General features: G+C 45.6%; 1 long non-coding RNA gene across 1 annotated transcript in view; it reads left to right on the forward strand.

Annotated features, from left to right (window-relative positions):
* Positions 1–2,985: 2,985 nt before the first annotated feature.
* LOC122462751 overlaps positions 2,986–15,776 on the forward strand; it is a 34,537-nt gene continuing 21,746 nt past the window's right edge. The window contains exon 1 of the long non-coding RNA XR_006285498.1: positions 2,986–8,080. This is a non-coding gene — a long non-coding RNA (uncharacterized LOC122462751). The remainder of the gene's footprint in view (positions 8,081–15,776) is intronic.

Here is a 15,776-nt window from a genome sequence, read left to right on the forward strand (position 1 = left end):
TGCAGGTGTTTTGCATCTGATTTCTGTTAAAACATCTGAACATGTTTTGGAGCCTTCTCTTAAAGGCCTGTATCTTTATGGAGTGTGGGCGGGGGAAATTGAGTGCATTTAGATGTCTCGTATACACGCTTTGCACAAAGGTTTCTCATTTGGGAACTGACTCGTGTGTAAGTGTATGTCAACCAGGAGCCTCAAGTTCATGAAATTTCAGAACATGTCTCTTTAAATATAGACTCTTTAAAAAGTGGGTTTTTTTTTGTTTTTTTGGGGTTTTTTTAAGAAACCTAGCAGCGTGATTTTGCTTGGTCCATAATGTGAAGATTGGCCTGTTGCTTTCTAAGACTATATAGGATATACAGAGCAGCTATGTATGGTGTGAGATCCTCCTTTAGTTTACTTCTCAGACTTGATTGACTTCACCATTATGAGGACATAATATGTGCTGCTTTTAGAGTCAGCTTCCTGATGTACATACATATGCTATAGCTTTAGTGTAAAATAAGTGGAACTATTCACATGCTTTTTTTGGCAGTTGAGTTGAGCTTGTTGACTGCATCCTATTGGTTTTGGAGTAAAACCATCTTCCAAATTCCAAACTAGACTGACTTTGGGTTTGAATACATTTTAAAACTTATGTGAATGTCTGTCTTAAACCAGTAGAGGCCCAGTCCTGAAAGCCATTTATTTCCAGATCATTTGAGAAATCAGAGTTCCAGATGCATGTCTGGGAGGATCAGGCCCAAGAAGCATAACTAAAACATTCTTGCAGTGGCTCACATCCTAGACTTCTGTGCATGCAGAGCTAATGTATTTCTCGTGCGTGTAAAAAAATTTGTTGCTTTCTTACTGCCTGACGCTTCTGGTTATGGTTCAATTTGTTTTGCTTCCTCCATTGCCTTGATAAAAGTTAAGACACATTGTCAAGTAGTTGAGATTGACAGCTTGTATAATTTGCACTCTAAAGGTATTCTATGGAGGATGTTCCTCTGGGTTCTAACCACCTTGTGTGTTTTATTGAAAAATATCCAACAGTACCTGCTAAAGGCTATAATATATTTGCCTCTTTTTAAAGAATATTGAAGAGATTTTAAAATCTCAGTGATCCGATCTCTGTGGTGATTATGATGTTGCCAGCATGCTGAGCCTCTGAGTGAGACACAAAGTTGGGAGTTAAACAAAGTAATGTATCTATTTAGGCTATGATCCAGCTTCCTTTTAAAGTAATTGAGCATTGGATCATACTTCTAATGTATCAATTATTGTAGTAAGTAGATAGCAAGAGAGCAAGGCTAGGAAAGCTCTTAGTTTTTTTTGTTTGTTTGTTTTTGTGGGGGGGGGCGGAGGATGTTCTACACCTAATTCTGAAAATTATATAATTTTGTTATATTTCTTCAAGGTCAGCTTTATTAAGACATCTGTCCTTATTCTTATGAGAGCTTTTAACTTGAATGCACTGTTTATCTATTCTTTATAATTACACTAGTTTTTTACAGTTGTACCCATCTTGAAAACATTCTTTGGCAATGGCCTCTTCCATTTGCTATTATCCTTCCCTGTCCATTTTCAATTAAAATAACTTTCTGCTTGTGTGCACCAGCACCATGACAGTTGCCTCATTGTGCTCCAGAGTACAAAGGCATAAATTACTGGATCAGGTAATCTGTCTGACCCTTTGCTCTGTCTAGGTGTGATGCTGAGGATCCTTCAGTGGTGGTTTTGTTCTGAAGCCATGAAAACTTGTAGGTACACTATATGGTTAAGGTTTCACAGGTTTGTGGTGAGACGGGTGGTCGAGCCCGGGAGCAGCTCCTTTCTCTGATAGGCTTACTTAATAGATTTCCAAGCATGTGGTAATGTGTGGAAGATAATATTGCTCCTTACAGCATCATAAGATCTTTGGGATAGGAATAAAGTCTGTTTATACTGTGCCCAGACCCAGTTCAGATTGTTGAGACCTTTGGGCAATAACACAGCAAACCCTCTAGTATGGCTTTACAGGTACCTGTGCTGTGGAGCAGCTAACAGCTGCTAGTAGGCTTGTGTGGCAAAAGGTGTGTTTCACCGGGGGAGGGAGGAAGCATGTACTTAACTCAGGTTATTAACTCCAGTGAGCTAACTGGTTAAAATAGCAGTGAGGACAAGTTAGCAGCTCGAGTTAAAGCCTGTAGGGTTGAATCGAGATGCTAACCTGAGTTAAGAACACACACGACTTTCTGCAGTGAAGAAAGACAAAGACAGGGAAGCAACAAAGACAAAGTCAGGGAAGCAACGTGGAAGGTTGGGCTGTCCATGTGAGGCCACGAGAGTGAAATAAACTCTTGTGGAATTGTGGGCACAGGCCCTGTGTATCTGATGGCACTGTGCGTGGGGAAGATGGGGGGGCCCAATTTAGAAAAAAATAAAAACCTACTTCAGCGCTCACTTTAATTTTTGTTTGTTTGTTTAATTGCTTGGAATCAAAAAGGATTCTTTTCTTCACACATAGGAATCTGGAAGCCACTGAAGCCTAGATTCTAGTTAGCTCAAGGTAGGTCAAATGTTAATTATTTTAAGTGTCAATTAGTTACTAATAGGCTCCTTTCTTGGCTGCTGGGGGCCCGAGGTCAGACTACTACTATTCCTGTAATTTTCAGTCTAAGGTGTACATTTTCTGTGGCTAGTTTCTATCAAAGCAATTCCTGATTTACGGTGAGAATTCAGAATGTTTTCCAAACTGTTTCCAGAAATGTAGCAGTTTTCCTTGCAGTGAGTTTTCAGTGGATCCCATTCTCATCAAAGACAATATCAGAACTCCCCTTAGCCTCAGTGGTGCAGGAGCAGGCCTGAGATGTTTAGTATAATGAGTGTTCCAGCGACTTGTTGCCAGTTTGGGCCTGCCCTGTTCCCTGCTTTGGAAGTGGCTTACAAGTTCAGACTCTTACTGGAGAAGACTTTCATCTTCAGCCAGGGTTGCCAACTTTGTAATATTTGAAAACCGGACACTCCCTTCACTTTACCTTTGTGGGAGGGGGGGAGGTGGCTTTCTCCTTCTCCCACTGTGCTGGCTCCCTGCACTCCTGGGCACGTTCTGCCACTCTACCTGGCAGCCGCTCCGGGCAGAGAGCGGGACGGAGCCGACTTCTGGGGACAGGAGCCAAGCATGCTGGGGGGAGGGAAAGGAAAGGCTTGGGCTCAACTTAAAAAAATACTCCTTTTGGTAGAAAGGAAACTTTTGCCTTCCCTAAATAGGGCCCATTTTATTTGCACTGCTTTGTGTGCAACAGGCTCTGTTTTAACTATCCTATCTAAGAGTTTCACACTACACTATTGTAAACCAAATTGCTGGTAACAGCTCAACAACACTGATATCTTTCTGAACTAGAGGCAATGTTGCACATCTCATCACTGTACATGCACAAATTCTACCCTCTTATTTACTTTCAAATTAGGCTAGACTATGAGCTCCGGGAGTGGCCTAGTTGAGGTTTGTTGCCAGAGGCATAGGTAAGCCAAAAACTCGGATAATCAAAACAGCTGCTACCAAGCAGTACATCTAAAAGTAACAGCCTGTTTACAGGACTCTAGTTAGAGTCAAGCTGAACCTCCTTGTAGGAGAGGAGGGAGAGAGAGAATTCCCACAAACTGCCTGGCCTATTCCCACATGGTCTGTGATTGACATATCTCAACCCATCCCTTGTGCACTGTAGAAAGAAAGCACTCCGTACTTGTAACTTGCGTGGTCCAGTAACTGCTAATCTACTAAAAATCACAAGGAGGATCTGGATAACACATCAGTCCTTAGCATATACACTAGGAACACTATTAGACACCAGCATTGACACCCTTTCTGACAGCCTTGTGGGAAACAGTCAACACCCAGCCTTAGAGAGGCAAATATTGAAGGCTCTCCAGTTGCTATAACACAAAGTGTTCAACTCCCAAATGTTGATAAGTACAACATATAGCTGCTGAAGAAGGGAATGGTCCCAAAGGAAATGCAGACTCTGTCTATCATAAACCTCTATGTGTATGTGATTTGAAGTGAGGAGTTGATGATCTTACTAAAACCACTCCTTCACTCAGGTGTTATGTAATACTTCTGTTTAAAACAAGTACTTTTAAAATGTAATGAATTAGATCAAAGAGGAATGATAGGTGAAGTGTAGAAAGCAACTCTTTAGATTAATAAGATTGCATGCTTTCTTGAAGGGATGAAAATATTCTAATACTAATACCTTACACATCAATATATGTGTAATATTTTCATAGTGGGCTGTGTCTGATTTAAAATGCCAGCTGTTACAGAAGAGCCGTTGGCTTAGTGGTTGCATGCCCCCGTCCTGTATCAAAGAAGCACCTTCACATAAGACCTCTTTGCAGTAGCTTGCCCTAAACCTTCAGTATCCACCGTCAGTACAGGAGCCCTCACGGCTTGAAAACAAGTCCCAAAACATTGACTAATTCCATGTTTAAACAATCTCAGTCTCTTTACTCTTTAGCATGTAAATTGTTCTGTTGGAAGACAGGGTGCCTCTAAGATTCTCCAAGAAGAGGAGATGGGAAATGGAGAATGAGCAAGAAATATATAGAACCTTGCACCTGTAGGTCATTGGTCCAAATCTGCATGAAGGCAATAGTGATGAAAAGTTACCCTCTGATGCCTTTGTGAAGTGAATTTGGTGAGTCTCAGCCTAGTTTCTCATCACAATGAATTTTCTTTTGAGTCTTAGCAAAGATGCAAAAAGTGAGCGGGCATGGATACTAAATAACCCTGTGACTCTGATTAGACTACCAGTGCATATTCCAGTAGAACTTCTCAGTGGCAGTCTGTGATTGAGAGGAGAGAAAGACATCTCCGCCCCCCAGTAAACATTGCTTGCCCACACCAGGTGTGTCTGTGTCCCCTGAGGGTCTGGGCAGTGAATTTTTTAAAGATATTGATTTATTATCAGGTAGAGCCAGGCACATAGTGTAGTGTTACAGTTTATGGCCTAAATGCTTAGGGCTATAGAAAGCCTGGAGTAGAAGAGAAATAGTGGATTTTTTGTGGTGGTGGCAGAGGTGGGGTGTCAGCCCCAAAGAGACTGTGCTAGGGGTATGTAGAGCTTGATGCTTCTGTTCATGGCAGCCTGGGGGAAGGGCATGACCGGTAGATCTGTGGCTGTGTGGATTCACTGGCCACAGCTAATGTTATTTTACTCTGTGACAGAATCATTGTCCCTCTCAGCTCCTATCTACCCTATAGGTCCTGTCCAAAGCCTGTTTAGTCAGGCTGTATTCATGAGAGCAGGATTAGCCCTTTATGGTCCTAACAGATCTGCTTAACACTGTGTAAACACAGTAAAATTTCACCAAATACTCAGTTCCACCACCTCCCCTTGGAAAACTGTCATGTTAGCAGCCAGGGCATGTGCCCATGGTGTGTGTGTGTGAGGCTCAATTACCTTCTCTGCATTGAGATTTTATGTGAAACAGAGACTGCCACTTCCATTTCTCCTTATGCTGTGGGCACCTGTGTTTGATTCTAGCATGTAAAATGAAGGACACTGTGGGGGCATCTTTTTCATGTCCTCTTCCAGGACAAGATGGAATCCTCTGGCCTTAATGGGCATCTGTAATCAGCTAGCTTTTGAGATGTCTTTGCAGAAAAGCCAGGGACTGAATGAGCCATGGAGACTGACCTACCCTCTCCCTTCTAGAGATGGCAGCATCAGATCAGGGTTGGGGCAGCTTTGCTGTGCATCTACACTGTGCTCAACTGAGAACCCTTTCCCAGGGGTGCCAGTGTGGCACCGGTCACCAGTACTAAATTCTCCTATTTTTTTTAATCAAACCCCATGGAGGCAACTCGAGTATGCATGTCCTTTGCTTTGCTGTAATGTAGCTATAGATGGCACTCCAGTATCAGTTACTAGTTGCGCACAGCAGTTTCCATGTTGAAGGCATACAGCACTGTGACACTCTGATTTGGGGGAGTAATATCAGTTCTGGCCAGTTTCTAAAAGGTACATTTATTTGGTTTCTGCAGTGAATTAGTTGCACTGTGTGGACAATAATTAATGGTGGGAAGGAGAGAAATTTAAGGAATGAGAGCAGGATAACAGTTAAAGACAATACAGTGGAAGCTTTACAATGTAGGAAATTCTGTTTCCAGTGTGAAAAATATTGACTTTAGGGGGAAAGCTATTGGAAAAATACTTTGAAATCAAAGAGATCTGATTTTCCAGAAAGCTCTCTCTGCTCATATTAGGTACTTGTGTATGTTATTAGCAGGTGCTAACTCTCCAGGCTCTCTTCTCTGGTGCCTGAGACACCTGCATTAATGATTTAGGGCCACAAGATGTTGCCACAAGTCCTCTCTTGCTGTAGCCCAAAGAGTACAGAGCAGGAATTTGTATGAAGCTCCTGAGCAAGGTTGGTGTATGGTATTGACCAACTACGGGTACCAGGCAGGGGCTGTCACTGTCTCTGTTCCCTTCCTCCACTGAGGATTTTGAGCTTGTGTGTGCAGAATAGAGTAGTGTATTTCAGATACTAAGCAGAAGAAACATTAGAATTAGTGAGAAGTTAACACACAAGCGGGTGCAGCTATTCTGCCCATATCTCTTCTCACAAAGAGTAGAGGGTCTTAAGTAGTGTAGACGACCTTGTGCAGACTTGGATAAATGTCACCCTGATCTCTGTTTTGCCTCTGTGCACAGATAGATAGTCTCCAGGATCCCTATCATCTTTCTTCTTCCTTAGCTCTGGTAGTTTAAACTCCACAGTTCTCAGCATCAAGACTTTGTTGAAATCCATCTCTGTCTCCTTCCACAAGGTTAGCAGAGATCATTGCCACGCAATGCAAAAATGTAGACACTTTTCAGGTTTTAAAATGTTCCCCATTCACTCTTCTTCCTCTGTTTGACCCCCAATATCTGAAATACACTGAAATCTCTGACCTTACTCTCTTTTGCTTGACATACAAATCATGGGCATGCTTTAGAGATGTGCATACACACACACAAATCATCTGCAGCCCGCAAGCCTGTAGTGTTTTAGTCTTTGTTTGATGTGAAGATTTAACCAGTTTGGAGCCTGGTTAATTTTAATGGTGCAAAATAGAGCATGACAAATGCATTGCTGTATGTACTACAGTGAGTACTGAGAGTTGCTAATAAATGCGGTGGTGTCCTATTTTTAAAAAACAAACCCTGCTTCATAAGGGGAGGGAGGATGTAGGTACCCAGATCCTGGTAGTTGAGCCCAAAAGCTTTTGGACCAAATGCAGCCCTGGTAAAACTCCACTAGTTGCAATCAGGAATTAAATTTTCCCTTCTTGTTCAATGCCTGCTGTAAAGTATAACTATGTTAAGTGTCACAGTATCCTACCTACTCTTACAGACTAAGGTCTGACCATTACTATCCCCTTGTGCTGAATCCACCAAGTGAAAGTCTGAGCAGGACGTGGTGATGGACACATTCAGCACCTTTGTTTCATTCAGAGATAGTCGCACCATGTTCTGTGCAGGGGATAGAAAACAATATCCATATCCATAAACTCCCTATGATGAAGTGGGAATTTTCAGTAATTTTATGAATCCTAGGCATGCCTCAGTTTCCCTCTGCATGTGGCATTGCTAACCAGTGGGTGCAAAAGCATGAACATTGCTCCTGGAGTGGCACAGCAGACAGGAGGTGTGTGTATCACCTTGCTGTTGGGGGGGGGGGGGGGGCAAGGGGGGAATGAATAGGATCATTAACGAGCTGGCTGAAACCAGCCCAAATCTACATAGGGTCCAGCAAGAGAAAGAGATGCCCCAACAACTCCACATTCAATACCTAACAGCAGGAAACCCCAGCAAGTGGGACTTGTGAATGAAGCTGAAAAACAAGGTGGACAGGTAAGTGGAAGAAGGGTGTGTGTGTTTGGTTTGGTTTTGGTTTTTTTAGGATCTCAGGTGCCTGGACAGGGCAGACAAAGGGTGGAACAGAGAGAAATGGAGGTGGAGCCCATCACAGCTTGGCTGGCCCATCAGGGCACTGGATTGACCAGGGTGGACAATAGCTTAACTTCTGCCTCTCTGTGTTAACCTCTGGACTTTAAGTTTCTGAATGCCAGGTGACTCATAATTGGTTATCTTGTTTTGGAAAAGGCTTCCTGTGTCACTGTGACTACTCACTGAGAGCACTGCACTCTGAAGGGGCAAAGTACAAGCCTCCCAGAGGAATTTGGCTTGGCTGGATTCACTGTAGGGAGCCACAGAGAGAGAGAGACAGGGAATACTTGTGCTGCTCTAGTGTAGCCGCTCTAAGCCGACAGGAGAGAGCTCTCCCATTGACTTAATCCACCCCCAATGAGTGGCGGTAACTACGTAATTGGGAGAAACTCTCCTACCAACATAGTGTTGTACACCACCAGCGCTTAGGTTGGTGTAATTTATGTTGCTCAAGGTGGTGGTTTATTCACACCCCAGAGTGACCTAAGAGATACTGTCATAAGTGGTAGTGTAGACCTAGCCTCAGAGTCTTGGAGGGTACGGGCCTACTCCTGTGGAACTGTGTGGGTCCTTGGGGCCTGACACACTAAAGGGGTCATTCCCAGAGGACGGGCTGGGGCATAGATCAGACCCTGTGACACTCTCCCCTTCCCCCCCGCCCCCCAGTTCTTTTTTTAGGCCATGTGGCTCTGCAGTTAGGGCACTAGGCTGTCAGTCAGTAGGCCTGGGTTCTAGGCTCAACTCTGCCATTGACTGTCAGCACAGTCTTGAGTATGTCACTTTATTTCTGTGCTTCAGTTTCCTGATCTGTAAAATGAGAGAGAATGAATTACCCCAGAGCAGGTCTGAGCTTTATTTCATGTCTGTAAAGCAATCAGAAGTCCATGAATGAAAGGTGCTATATAAATGACATAGTCTGAGGAGGTAAATATAATTTGCACACCTCTCTGTGACAGACGTGGCAATTTCCTGCAGTAGCTTTGGGACATCTTACTGTATTAAGTTTATACAGGGTTCATATATAATTCCATGGGGGAGGGGGATCACAGCCCTCCAGGAACTAAGAACAGTGCGGGAGAGGGAGGGGGAGGTGATTAGGCAAATTCACTCAGCTTGTAGACTCCAGAGAGGTCCAACCACCTGAAGAGGCTCATGTAAACTGGTTCAAACTGGAGTCTCCAGAGCCCAACAGGCAGACAGAGGACTTCTGGATAAATAGCCTGAGATTAACCTGACTCAGAGGCTTCTTTCTGATCCTGCAAACACCCAAGTCTTTCTGCCCAAGGAGGGCCCCAATCCTTCCTGGGGAGGGTTGGAAGGATTTGGCTTATTGATGCACTATAAGACTGAGGGGTGACCCTGATAAGCTTATTAGCCTGAATGTACATTCCTTCATTGTTTTTAATATGTTTTCACTGTAACGCCTTCACCTTAAGAATAAACGTACTTGCCTAGAAGGGCTGTGTGCAGGGCCGGCCCACAACATTTTGGCACCTGAGGCAGGGAGGTCAAATGACCCCTCCATGCCCCCTCACTTGGTCCAAAACTTTTAAAGGTCTCAGTTTTGCTGCCTTCTTGTTCTACTCCTCTCATGGTACTGCTCTGCTACCTACCCCAATAAAGGAGAACTAACAACTTAACATTTTTGAACAAGATATTTTAAGTAACACTTAACTTTCAAACGCCTGAACAGCAAATGTAACTTTTCTTATCTGCATAGTAAACACTGGCATTTTTCTCTGTTTGAATAATCAAAGTGGTGCTTTCCGTGCCCTCTTGGTTGCAAAGATTTGAACTGCTTCCTGAAGGTCCACAGTCTGGGCCAGCTCACGCTCTACTGAGATGGTTGCAAGGCCGACCAGCCTCTCCTGTGTCATTGTGGAGCATAACGGTGACTGTCAGAGCATTTTCTAGAATGTATTGACATTGATGATACTACAGGAGCTGCTATGACAAATGTGCTTCTTAAAAACCTGGAAGATACAGGAATTGCGATAGCTGACATGAGAGGTCAGGGCTATGATAATGGTGCCAACATGAGAGGAAAGAACAGAGGAGTGCAGACACTGATCCGAGAGTTAAACCCTCAAGCTTTTTTTGTCCCATGCAGTTCTCGTTCATTGAACTTGGTGGTCAGTGATGCAGCATCAGCTTCTAGTGAGTCTGCTGAATTTTTTAATGTAATTCAAAGCATCTATGTATTTTTCTCTGCATCAACTCATCGATGGCAAATTTTTGAAGCAACATCTGGGAACATCCTCTCTGACACTGAAACCACTGAGTGCCACACGATGGCAAAGTCGAATAGAGGCGATAAAGCCTATCAAACACCAAATCGGGAAGATAGATGATGCCATAGTTGCCATTATGGAGGATAATGCTATGACAGGAACTGTTTGTGGGAGAACAGTGGCAGAGGGAAATGGAATCACCAGAAACATACATAACTTCAAATTTCTGTGTGGCTTAGTGTTGTGGCATGACATGCTGTTTGAAATAAGTGTTGTAAGCAAGAGACTCCAAGGTGTTGACCTTGATTTATGTGGAGCAATGGAACAACTGGACAAAGCAAAGTCATACCTACAGTCTTACCAGTCAGATGAGGGATTTCAAAACATTCTGAAAAGTGCACAGAAGTTGGCAGAGCAACTTCACACTGAAGCTATTTTCCCACCTATTCAAGAATACAGGAGTCACCGAAGAAGATGACATTTTGATTACAAGGCACGGGATAATCCCATAAGTGTGGTAACTTATAACTCTAGGCAATTTCAGTTGCTCATAGCCTCTGAGGAGAAAGCAAAAACTCAGACACAGGCCTGTTTAGGTCGTATAGCTTGGTGGGAAACCTGCAGTTTAGGCAGGGAACTGTTCAGCATGGAAAAACTCAAGTCAGGAGGGAGAGCGGCACAGGTCTCCTCCCAAGAGAGGTGACAGCTGAAGAACTGGAAGCCCAGAGTGGGTGCCCTCGAGTGACCATGGAGGGGGAATTGAGGTGCATTTGCCCTGAACTGTGATACTATCTTCAGACTTTCATTTGCACACATGCCCAGGCAGGCTCTGCCTGCTGGAGGAGCAGAGGTTGATAGGTGATTCTGTGGTGAGGTCTGCTAGTATTTAGACCAAGGCCCTGTTTGCTTGGTAAGAAGTTGGACCTAAATTCTGAAGCTAGGCTCCCTGGATTGTGTGGCATTCTGGTGCAGCAACTAGAAATTCCATGGCTACTGTGTTTAAATATGAAAATGGAGGTTCTCATTCCATTGGATGTGACACTGAATAATGCATACAGTAATCCCAGGGTTACTTGCTGATATTCAATACAGTTTATTTGATGCTGTTCCCATGTTTTCAATGTGCTGCTGATTTTGTATTAACAATGTGTAAGGCCTTAAGTTGTCAAGGGGAAAAGGGGAGGTATGTCACATTTGGGGCTTTTGGTACTTAAGGAAACATAGAAGGCAATTTAGGATTGTGGGTAGCCACGTTACCTGGATGTTTCTGACAAAATGATCATAAGCGAAATACTTAACAGTGCTGACATTTAAACAGTCATCTTTAGGCTTCAGAGTTATCACTGACAGGACAGTTCACATATTTTAGAGCTGTTTCAGGCTGTCTGCAGGCTCAGAAAGACTGATTTAAAATTTACATTAGTTTAAGGCTCCTGCACAACAGAGGGCTAGAACCATAATTAATAAAGAGAGATGCAGGAGGACAGTTTTGCAGCCATAGAATTGCAGGCTAAGGCCCTAAGCCCTGGTCTACACTAGGACTTTAGGTCGAATTTAGCAGCGTTAAATCGATGTAAACCCGTACCTGTCCACACGATGAAGCCATTTATTTCGACTTAAAGGGCTCTTAAAATCGATTTCCTTACTCCACCCCTGACAAGTGGATTAGCGCTTAAATCGGCCTTGCCGGGTCGAATTTGGGGTACTGTGGACACAATTCGACGGTATTGGCCTCCGGGAGCTATCCCAGAGTGCTCCATTTTGACCGCTCTGGACAGCACTCTCAACTCAGATGCACTGGCCAGGTAGACAGGAAAAGAACCGCGAACTTTTGAATCTCATTTCCTGTTTGGCCAGCGTGGCAAGCTGCAGGTGACCATGCAGAGCTCATCAGCAGAGGTGACCATGATGGAGTCTCAGAATCGCAAAAGAGCTCCAGCATGGACCGAACGGGAGGTACGGGATCTGATCGCTGTATGGGGAGAGGAATCCGTGCTATCAGAACTCCGTTCCAGTTTTCGAAATGCCAAAACCTTTGTCAAAATCTCCCAGGGCATGAAGGACAGAGGCCATAACAGGGACCCGAAGCAGTGCCGCGTGAAACTGAAGGAGCTGAGGCAAGCCTACCAGAAAACCAGAGAGGCGAACGGCCGCTCCGGGTCAGAGCCCCAAACATGCCGCTTCTATGATGAGCTGCATGCCATTTTAGGGGGTTCAGCCACCACTACCCCAGCCGTGTTGTTTGACTCCTTCAATGGAGATGGAGGCAATACGGAAGCAGGTTTTGGGGACGAAGAAGATGATGAGGAGGAGGAGGTTGTAGATAGCTCACAGCAAGCAAGCGGAGAAACCGGTTTTCCCGACAGCCAGGAACTGTTTCTCACCCTGGACCTGGAGCCAGTACCCCCCGAACCCACCCAAGGCTGCCTCCTGGACCCAGCAGGCGGAGAAGGGACCTCCGGTGAGTGTACCTTTTAAAATACTATACATGGTGTAAAAGCAAGCATGTGAAAGGATTACTTTGCCCTGGCATTCGCGGCTCTCCTGGATATACTCCCAAAGCCTTTGCAAAAGGTTTCTGGGGAGGGCAGACTTATTGCGTCCTTCATGGTAGGACACTTTACCACTCCAGGCCAGTAACACGTACTCGGGAATCATTGTACAACAAAGCATTGCAGTGTATGTTTGCTGGCGTTCAAGCAACATCCGTTCTTTATCTCTCTGTGTTATCCTCAGGAGAGTGAGATATAATCCATGGTCACCTGGCTGAAATAGGGTGCTTTTCTTCAGGGGACACTCAGAGGAGCCCATTCCTGCTGGGCTGTTTGCCTGCGGCTGAACAGAAATGTTCCCCGCTGTTAGCCACAGGGAGGGGGGAGGGGGTAGCCATGCGGTGGGGGGAGGCAAAATGCGACCTTGTAACGAAAGCACATGTGCTATGTATGTAATGTTAACAGCAAGGTTTACCCTGAAAGAGTGTAGCCAGTGTTTTATAAAATGTGTCTTTTTAAATACCGCTGTCCCTTTTTTTTTCTCCACCAGCTGCATGTGTTTCAATGATCACAGGATCTTCTCCTTCCCAGAGGCTAGTGAAGATTAGAAAGAAAAAAAAATGCACTCGAGATGAAATGTTCTCCGAGCTGATGCTGTCCTCCCACACTGACAGAGCACAGACGAATGCGTGGAGGCAAATAATGTCAGACTTCAGCCCGCCACCTCTCCTCCCGGTCATTTTGTGCTTTCCTGCAGAGAGTAAGTGGCGGGCTGAAGAGAGGGCTGAAGCTCGAATGTGGCGGCAGCGTGATGAGAGGAGGCAGGATTCAATGCTGAGGCTGCTGGAGGACCAAACCAGTATGCTCCAGTGTATGGCTGAGCTGCAGCAAAGGCAGCTGGAGAACAGACTGCCACTACAGCCCCTGTGTAACCAACCGCCCTCCTCCCCAAGTTCCATAGCCTCCACACCCAGACGCCCAAGAACGCGGTGGGGGGGCCTCCGGCTAACCAGCCACTCCACCACAGAGGATTGCCCAAAAAAAAGAAGGCTGTCATTCAATAAATTTTAAAGTTGTAAACTTTTAAAGTGCAGTGTGGCATTTTCCTTCCCTCCTCCACCACCCCTCCTGGGCTACCTTGGTAGTCATCCCCCTGTTTGTGTGATGAATGAATGAAGAATGCATGAATGTGAAGCAACAATGACTTTATTGCCTCTGCAAGCGGTGATCGAAGGGAGGAGGGGAGGGTGGTTAGCTTACAGGGAAGTAGAGTGAACCAAGGGGCGGGGGGTTTCATCAAGGAGAAACAAACAGAACTTTCACACCGTAGCCTGGCCAGTCACGAAACTGGTTTTCAAAGCCTCTCTGATGCGTACTGCGCCCTCCTGTGCTCTTCTAACCGCCCTGGTGTCTGGCTGCGCGTAACCAGCAGCCAGGCGATTTGCCTCAACCTCCCACCCCGCCATAAACGTCTCCCGCTTACTCTCACAGATATTGTGGAGCACACAGCAAGCAGTAATAACAGTGGGAATATTGGTTTCGCTGAGGTCTAAGCGAGTCAGTAAACTGCGCCAGCGCGCCTTTAAACGTCCAAATGCACATTCTACCACCATTCTGCACTTGCTCAGCCTGTAGCTGAACAGCTCCTGACTACTGTCCAGGCTGCCTGTGTATGGCTTCATGAGCCATGGCATTAAGGGGTAGGCTGGGTCCCCAAGGATACATATAGGCATTTCAACATCCCCAACAGTTATTTTCTGGTCTGGGAATAAAGTCCCTTCTTGCAGCTTTTGAAACAGACCAGAGTTCCTGAAGATGCGAGCGTCATGTACCTTTCCCGGCCATCCCACGTTGATGTTGGTGAAACGTCCCTTGTGATCCACCAGAGCTTGCAGCACTATTGAAAAGTACCCCTTGCGGTTTATGTACTCGCCGGCTTGGTGCTCCGGTGCCAAGATAGGGATATGGGTTCCGTCTATGGCCCCACCACAGTTAGGGAATCCCATTGCAGCAAAGCCATCCACTATGACCTGCACATTTCCCAGGGTCACTACCCTTGATATCAGTAGATCTTTGATTGCGTGGGCTACTTGCATCACAGCAGCCCCAACAGTAGATTTGCCCACTCCAAATTGATTCCCAACTGACCGGTAGCTGTCTGGCGTTGCAAGCTTCCACAGGGCTATCGCCACTCGCTTCTCAACTGTGAGGGCTGCTCTCATCTTGGTATTCATGCGCTTCAGGGCAGGGGAAAGCAAGTCACAGAGTTCCATGAAAGTGCCCTTACGCATGCGAAAGTTTCGCAGCCACTGGGAATCGTCCCAGACCCGCAACACTATGCGGTCCCACCAGTCTGTGCTTGTTTCCCGAGCCCAGAATCGGCGTTCCACAGCATGAACCTGCCCCATTAGCACCATGATGCATGCATTGGCAGAGCCCATGCTTTCAGAGAAATCTGTGTCCATGTCCTGATCACTCACGTGACCGCGCTGACGTCGCCTCCTCGCCCGGTAGCGCTTTGCCAGGTTCTGGTGCCGCATATACTGCTGGATAATGCGTGTGGTGTTTAATGTGCTCCTAATTGCCAAAGTGAGCTGAGCGGACTCCATGCTTGCCTTGGTATGGCGTCCGCACAGAAAAAAGGCGCGGAATGATTGTCTGCCGTTGCTCTGACGGAGGGAGGGGCGACTGACGACACGGCTTACAGGGTTGGCTTCAGGGAGCTAAAATCCACAAAGGGGGTGGCTTTAAATCAAGGAGTAGTTCAGGCAGGAGTTCATGGAGGGTTCCAATAAGAAATGGTGCACCTAAGTTACTGTTCTTATTGGAACAAGGAGGTTAGCCTGGCCTCTGATTGATACGTGGCTAGATTTAGCTCGCTGCACCTTCTCTGTGAGTGACTGCAGTGTGACCTAGAGGAATGAGTTCCCTAGACAGGGGAAGAGGCAAATGAGTACAAAACAAATCTGGTCTATTTCTTGTTTTGATCCACTCCATCTATCTTTTACATCTTTGGCTGGCAGCAGACGGTGCAGAAGGACTGCATGCCATCCACATCTCATGGCTGCTCGGCAGAAGATGGTACAGTACGACTG

The sequence above is a fragment of the Chelonia mydas genome, chromosome 13 (genome assembly GCF_015237465.2).
Source record: "Chelonia mydas isolate rCheMyd1 chromosome 13, rCheMyd1.pri.v2, whole genome shotgun sequence".
NCBI classification, from domain to species: Eukaryota; Metazoa; Chordata; order Testudines; family Cheloniidae; genus Chelonia; species Chelonia mydas.